Below are 7,689 nucleotides of genomic sequence, written 5' to 3'. Positions count from 1 at the left end.
AGCGTACTTGAACACCAACCTAATGTAGGTCAAAGCAGCCACATCAACCACAGTCAACAACAGCGAGGAGATGAAGAGGAAGAGAAACTCCCCAGACTCCCTTATGAAATAGCGCAATTTTGTGAGTCGTTGAGTTAGGGGAAACTTTATAAACTTTGTGAAGTGCTGTTTCTGATAAATTCTTAATTATTTGGGCCTTCTTGTAAATTCGGCTGAAGTTATAGCCTCGATTTAGGGGGTGCCGCAGCCCCCTCAGCAACCCTAGTTCCTGCATCCATGCACCCATACAATAAGGCTTAGCACAGGGCTATCTTTAGCCCTATAGGCTAACAGTTGACCCTGGGACACATTTCACACACTGAGTGATAACCCAGGATTAACCTTAACCCAGGGCTATATGATTCACCCTGCACACTTCTACTAGCCTGGGGTTAGCTGTCTGTTGAACCACACGAGTGCTTTGAAGCTAAGCTTAACATACTTGAATGTTGTGTTCAGGCCTGGGGAGTAACTTAATACATGTAACGAGATTACGTGATCAGGATACAAACAAAGGTATCTGTATGCCGTTAAAGTTATAAAAGAAAGATGTAATTAGATTACAGATACATTCAGTAAAAAAAAGAGGATTACTAACAGGATGACACATTAAAAATAAAGAATGATATACTAGTTATCAACACACACAACATCACTCTGGTCTTGAGTGAAACCGAATACAAAAGTGTGTATTCTTACGGAAGACACACTCGTTATTATGCTCGTTCCACGTTCCACTTTGGATTGTGCCGGAGTGAACGAGCTCTCAGCCTTTCTGCTAGTAAATGTACTTAAAGCAGCATTATGTAGAAACTGCTAACTACAAACAAACTCATCACGTCACAACAGCGTTGTGTGTTGAAAACTTGTATCTTGAAGTAAACATGTATGTAACGCTGTGATCCTCCCCCTCTCACTGGAGTTGCATAGTGCAGCAACAAGTGATGGGGGTGGAGTGGCTGAGACAGAGACACCATTCATTCTATCACATGACACTAAATTATGCATATATGTACATGTATGTATGAACTGCATACTACTGGTCAGCCCATTAGATCAGCATTTTTCTGATTCTGATCAGAATCAGCGTCTTTTTTTTATCTGATTGCAGATAAAATACATGAATTTAAGAATGTAGCATGCAATCTGCAAAGTAACTAAAGTTATCAAATAAATGCAGTGGAATGAAAAGTAAATGGTTGCCTGCAAAATGTAGCAGAGTGGAAATATAAAGTAGCCGAAAAATGGAAAAACTCTGAAGTACTAACCTCAAAATCCATCCCTGTTGTATCTTGTTGTACTTTTACTAATAATGACTTAATAATGTGGCTTATGTGTTTTTTATCTCCAAAAAACATATTTGTGAAAATATCTAAACACATAGAAGTTCAAATTTAAAGGAGTGTATTCAAGTGCAATGGCACAATTGTCATAAAAAATGACATTACAATCCTCTTCTTAACTGAATATCAGAACAGGCTCTCGGCATTCAGAGTAGAAAAGAGCACAATAGAAATCTTAACACATCATGATGAAACCAAACATAAAGTGTAAAACTCGTCTTGAGGTGTTCTGAGAGTCAAACGTTTTTGTGGCTTCCTCTCAGTCACACTTGTTGATATGATATATTGTTGATATTACAGACCTTTGTGTGTGTGTTTGTGTGTGTTTGTACAGCAGCGGTCCATGAAAATTCAAAATAACAGGAGATAACACTAACCGTCCTTGCCTTTCATGCACGCACAGTTCTCTATGATTAGGACAATACTGCAAATACAACAGGCCCCATGTAAACACAACACTGTGTGAGTGTGATTAAGCCGGCAGTCGGGGAGAAACAAAGACAATATTTGTCTGGCAGTGCTGTGGGATGTTTTTGCCATGTTTTTTAATTGCTTGGTGATTCTCTTGTTTTTGTTGCATTAGAATTATCGGAGTCTCAGAGTTTCCCTCGCCTCTCCTCGTCACTTCTTTCTGTAATTACTTTCTTTCCCGGTTTATCCTTCTCATCTTTTCTTTTGTTTTCTTTTTTTATTTAATCTAATTTCCCCTCAACAACTCCTCCTGTCTCTTGTTCTTTTTTAATTAATTCCTGGGTGTTTTAATTGACTTGCCTGGTGGGTAAAAAATTCTCCTCCATATTGCAGCGATAACATGTCGAGCTCTCAGATTTTACTGGCATTGATGGAGGCGAGTCAGAATTTGTGTACAGGAGCCCGATTATAAAGGTGCTAATGTTAAGTTTCGGACTCAGAGCTACATGTGAAATTCACCTTTTTACAGGTGAAAATCACAATTTCACTTGTGAACTGAATATTTAGTCATGTGATAGGACATTTTCACAAGTGATTGGCTTTTTTAACTCATGAATGAAAATTTTCACATGTGAATTCAACATTTTCACACATTTTCACAAGTGAATAAACATTTTAACACGTCATGTCATATAATGTCACATGTGCACTGGACATTTTGACAAGTGACTGGCTTTTTTTCACATATGAATGGAAATGAACATGTAAGAAATTAACATTTTCACATGTTAATTACATAAATTCATATGAGATTTGCTTTTCTTTAAACATGTAGAAACAATTTGGCCTAACCGGACAAAAAAATGTAATGACATCTGACATTTTATGGCCCAAATGATTAGCAGAGAAAGTAATCTACAGGTTAAAGTCATTAGTTACTGCCCTAATGTGCTCTGTCATAAATCTGGCATCTCCATTAGAATGAATATGATGCCAAGAGCAGAAAAAGAGGGGAATGTATCTTTACATAATGATGTATACAGCTTGCTTACAGTGTTTTATAGGATCATTGGCAGGACTCACATCGTTGCAAACATCTCAAGTATCTTATAAAGTCACAGCAGACTTTTACGTCTCTTCATTGTCTTCTTATACTTTTAAATGTAATAAATTGTTGCAGAAATCAACCGACACTTGATCACATGACGCAGCTCAATATTCTGACTCACGCATGGAGTTAGTTGGAGCAGCAGACCTGCTGCAGGGCTTCAGTGAAATCCCACTCAAAGCTCCAGCAAATATATCTCTCTATTTAATCTAGTTTAATCATTCTCTTGACCATTTCCCCACATTGCAGTTCAGATTGTGGTCTAACAATAGACCCACCGCCCTGTTGGCATTTCACTATTGTGAGAATGTAGGTCACACATAGACAAAAGGGCTCGGCCTCAGCGTTAGTCTTTTCTGGCTCCCCCAAGAGCCAGGAATGAAAAGCATGATCTTTATGTAATGCAAAACACATTTACATCATGTGTTGCTATCTAGGCTCTTGAGGGCAGAGGGGAGCAGGTTTATTTATGGGATTTCAGCACCATTAGGAAGCTTGATTTTATCAGCTGGGAAACAGTGAAAGGGTGTTTCATTCAGGGAGGTCCAAGAAACTGACTGAACTCTCTGTCTGGCTGCTTTGTGGAGAAAAATGTGACCCCATGTCTGTCTGTCTGTCTGTCTGACTGTCAGAGGCTAAACAAAAGGCCTGGGTCCAGCCAAAATAGGCAGGAAAAGAGCACCACTGCTGAGCTCAGGTGCTTTTAATAGAAAGGGCAGAGAAATGGTGCATTGTTTTATCGCTCTAACCCGCTGAGAGAGACCGTGTTGTATCGCTCCCTCTCATAATATACCTGCATACTGTATATGAAACAATATATGTTTGATCACAACTGGGAAAGAAAGTTGCTTGATGTAAAATTAAGATCAGAAACTTTGAGACAAAATATTTTGATGATACGTAACAGAAACGTTTAGCTCTGTGAATTGTTTCGTCACATCTTCCCTGTGACTTTTCGGTCAAAAATTACGAGTTTTTCTTTCAGCATTCATTAATTTAGTTGTTGAACATTACTGTGCCTGAATGTATGCTTCCCTCCCGTTCTCTCCCTCTTGTTTCTGTAGATGCAGAGGTCACTCAGGCCTTTTTACCTCCCTCATCAGTCTTACCGTAAAGATCCATTAGTCTCCACAGAAACCTGCTGGCGACGGCTGAAAGACTCCAGTCTGAGTGTTAGGGCGGGTCCGTGATGGAGCCATTAACGTGTTCTACAGCCATCAGCGCTAATGAGGAGCGAAGCTTTAAGATGGTGCAGGCTAATTGTCTCATTAGACCTGTGATGTCTTGTTACATCTGCATGGGCGAGGGTGGTAATTAAATTACACACTGGGTGAGTGTTTGGGCAGTCGGTCAAGCCCGCGGCAGGTCGGAGTGTCTCGGTCAAATTTTAGGATCTGTGAAGGGTAATGGCGCTTTCATTGGTGGTGATAAAATTTAGATTGATTAAAATGATGCCTTCATCAGATCTGGACAAAAGTAGATTGAATCATTGGATGGTGGGAGAGGGAAAATGTTTCTGGTTTATGCACATTTCTTTTTCGTGCTTGCAGCATGTGTCTATGGAGGGTCGGTAGTCTACCATTTTGATTCAGACTGAAAGAAGATGGATGAACATTCATGGGGTGGTTGGGGACAAGGCTGCCAAACGGCCAACCACAGTTCGAGCCACACCAGTGAGTATTTGTGAGGACTTGCATCCGTTTTTGTGGCTTCAAAACATTTTCTTTTTTCATGATACCTGGGGAAATTTCAAGCGGTTTTTGTGGCATGACAAGCCACAAAGGAGACCTGCAGACATTTCCATCTGATCATGGTGACCAAAACAGGTATTTTAAGCCGAACCATGATGTTTTCTCACCCTAACCAAGTGGTTTTTGTGCGTTAACCTAAGCAGACCATAAGCACAGCGTTGCGACAAGAGGAAAATAGAAAAAATTCAATCTCAACAAATAAAGTTGCAACATAAAGAGATTTTAACTTATCTGTGGTTTTGCAGACGTGTGCTCAGCTAACATTTATTCTGCCGGTTGGATTGCTTTGGCTCAGGAAGGTCGGTGGTTCGTTTCCCGGCTGTTCCATCGGCGTGTGCGTAGATGTGTGATTGGATGAGCATAAACAGAAAAATACTTTGCACATTTATTTCATTCATGTGTAGGAGGGGGGCGAGTAGATCAAAAGATGCAAGCGAACACCGGCATGCTGTCTAGCTTGTAAAAACACAGTTACAAAAACTTTGATGATCTCTTCACTTTTTCCTCTGCTGCCATAATCAGCTATGTGGACATTCCCATCAGCCTCAGCTGCACTTTGCTGCTAATGGCCACTGACTTAACATGTGGCTAACATGGTGAATATGGTAACAGCATGCCTGCTTAACATCAGCATGTTAACCTGTCCATCACCATGTTAGCATGCTGATGTTAGCATTTTTTCAACTCATCAAAAAGCCACTGTTGTGGCTGCAGACTCAGTGTCTTATTATCATGGAGCTTATCTCTTTGTAATGTAGAGCAGGATGTCTTAACTTCAGTGCACAACATTGTGCCTCGTGGACCACAGGAAGAGACAAACGAAGAATGTGGACTCGTCTAGTCATCAAAGATTTCTTTTTCACCCATGGTTTTCGTATTGTTGCTGTTGGGAGCTTTTCAATTTAGGGATATGTGGAAATATGAAGATGCACGGAGCCAAATGCAAATGTAGCACCGTCGATTATTATGAATTTGAACTCATTATTCATGGCTGATGCAACAACACCACCTTTGTAGCAACACGTTTATACAGCATGTTTCAGTGAGGCGTTAAAAACAAAGGCGTTGCTTTGGTGTTCAGAGAGAAACATTAAATGTTAAAACACAATCAGATTTCAGAATCAAAGTTTTCTGCCTTCTGTCTTCTTTCTTTTTTTAATCAGGTCTCAATCAAGACGTTGGGCTCTCCACTTCAAGGCTCGGGTAATTACTTTCATCAAGTATCATGGGAGTGTTTGTCTGACTCATCACAAAGTTATGTGGTGGTTTCATAATCTTCTCAACCATTCTGGAAAAAGAATGAGCAAACGGTGGCACTGCACCGAAAAAAACATAAAACAGAGCAGGGCAAAAAAAAATAGGACATCACATAATGAGACAGCGTTTTGAAGATGAAGCCCCTTTGCTCAAAAACTAAATATATTTCCCAGCCGACAGCTTCTGATGTTCTGAAATCACCACATATACACATCAGGCACATACAGAAGGGACAAAAGTTGGCTGAAATGTGCAGACAGGGACCGGAGCTCAGGCAGCGATGATTTAAAATGTATTTAATGTGAATGGAGCCTGAGAGAGAGCGTTCAGCTCAGGAGACATTTCTACTTTTCTTCATCAGTATTGACTTTACGCTTCCAGAGCTCTAACTCTCAGACCATCTGCTTCAACATGATGAATCCCACTAATTTACCCCCAAAGTCATCAGTTCTTGAGTCTGAAAGTTTATTCTCGACCTGATTTGACAAAATAGTTTGAGTTTTCAACAACATCCGAACAACATCCTGAATTCCTGTCAAAAGTCTCAGTATTCTGTCGCCACAAACACAACTAGAAATGCCCAGTGCAATACCCAGGCCCATAAAATACATAAAAGTATTACATGAAAAAAGGCCCCCGTGTTTGATTTATTAGCGCTTACTTACGTGGCTAAACTTTCATTTAACAAAACATTCAAACTCCAGGTTTTTTGGACTATAAGTGCTTTGGTTTGTCCTCAAAGTGACTGAGGACGAGCAGCCTGGACTTCCTCTTTGTCAACACCAGATGGAGCTCGAGATATGATAGGACGGGGAACAGTAACCTGCTGTTGTCATGGTTTCAGGTATCCTGGAGACACAATACTAGATGCTAATTGGTGGAAAGAGAAAGAGAGAGAGAGAGGTAGAGGTTGTTGCCCCCTCTCTTTCTATCTTGTTTTTCTTCTAGTTTTATGTTTGTACCTTTATATTTAGTCGGACATGTAAAAACGTCACTTACATTTACTCCAGAGGACAAATACGATGATAAATGGAGGAATAATGTGGGAAAACACCAGATTACAATGAAAGATAGGAATTCAAACACAAGTACTGGTTAATAATGTGTATATATTTGTTTTTTAACCTTTAACCATTGATTTCTGTTATTCATAGGACTGCAACAACATACAATAAGTTCCTAAAAGTGATCTTAAGTGTTAATTCATGTTATTTGTATTACATTTATGCATTCATGTGTATCTAAAACTACCACTAAATAAACTTCCTCTCTGTATCTATGTATGAGTCTTTCTGTATTTGGAGTTTCTCGAGGTCAGGCAGAGGGTGATCGTCACATGACACCACAATGTAATGATGTAATGTTATCCACGCCTGATAAGCTATTGTTATACAACCAGTGTTGTTGTTTTTTTGGGGGGGAGGATGCACAATGTCTGTCTGTCTGACTCCTTTCCAGGGTTTTGCTCTCTCTGATAGCTCTGATAGCGTTGTTTACAAAACATTTTAGCCATTTTATCCTGATCGCTTGCTTGGCACCGCCATCAAACATGCGGCCCGCATCTGCTCGCCTGGAATTAAAAGGGCTTTTATCCAACCCTCACGCGGAGAATTTAAATTTAGATTTTTTGCACAGGAGCAGCAGCAGGTACCTGAATAGCAGGAACAACAACAAAGAGGCGGCTCAGTGATAAATGTGTCCTGGTGGCTCCGTAACGGCGTGTTGGAGCTCACAGAGGCTCCGTGCCGCCACAGTGCAGCTGAGAGTTGTGTTACTTTGG

This window comes from Pagrus major, chromosome 13, assembly GCF_040436345.1.
Source record: "Pagrus major chromosome 13, Pma_NU_1.0".
Lineage (NCBI taxonomy): Eukaryota > Metazoa > Chordata > Actinopteri > Spariformes > Sparidae > Pagrus > Pagrus major.
This window is presented reverse-complemented; position numbering follows the sequence as displayed.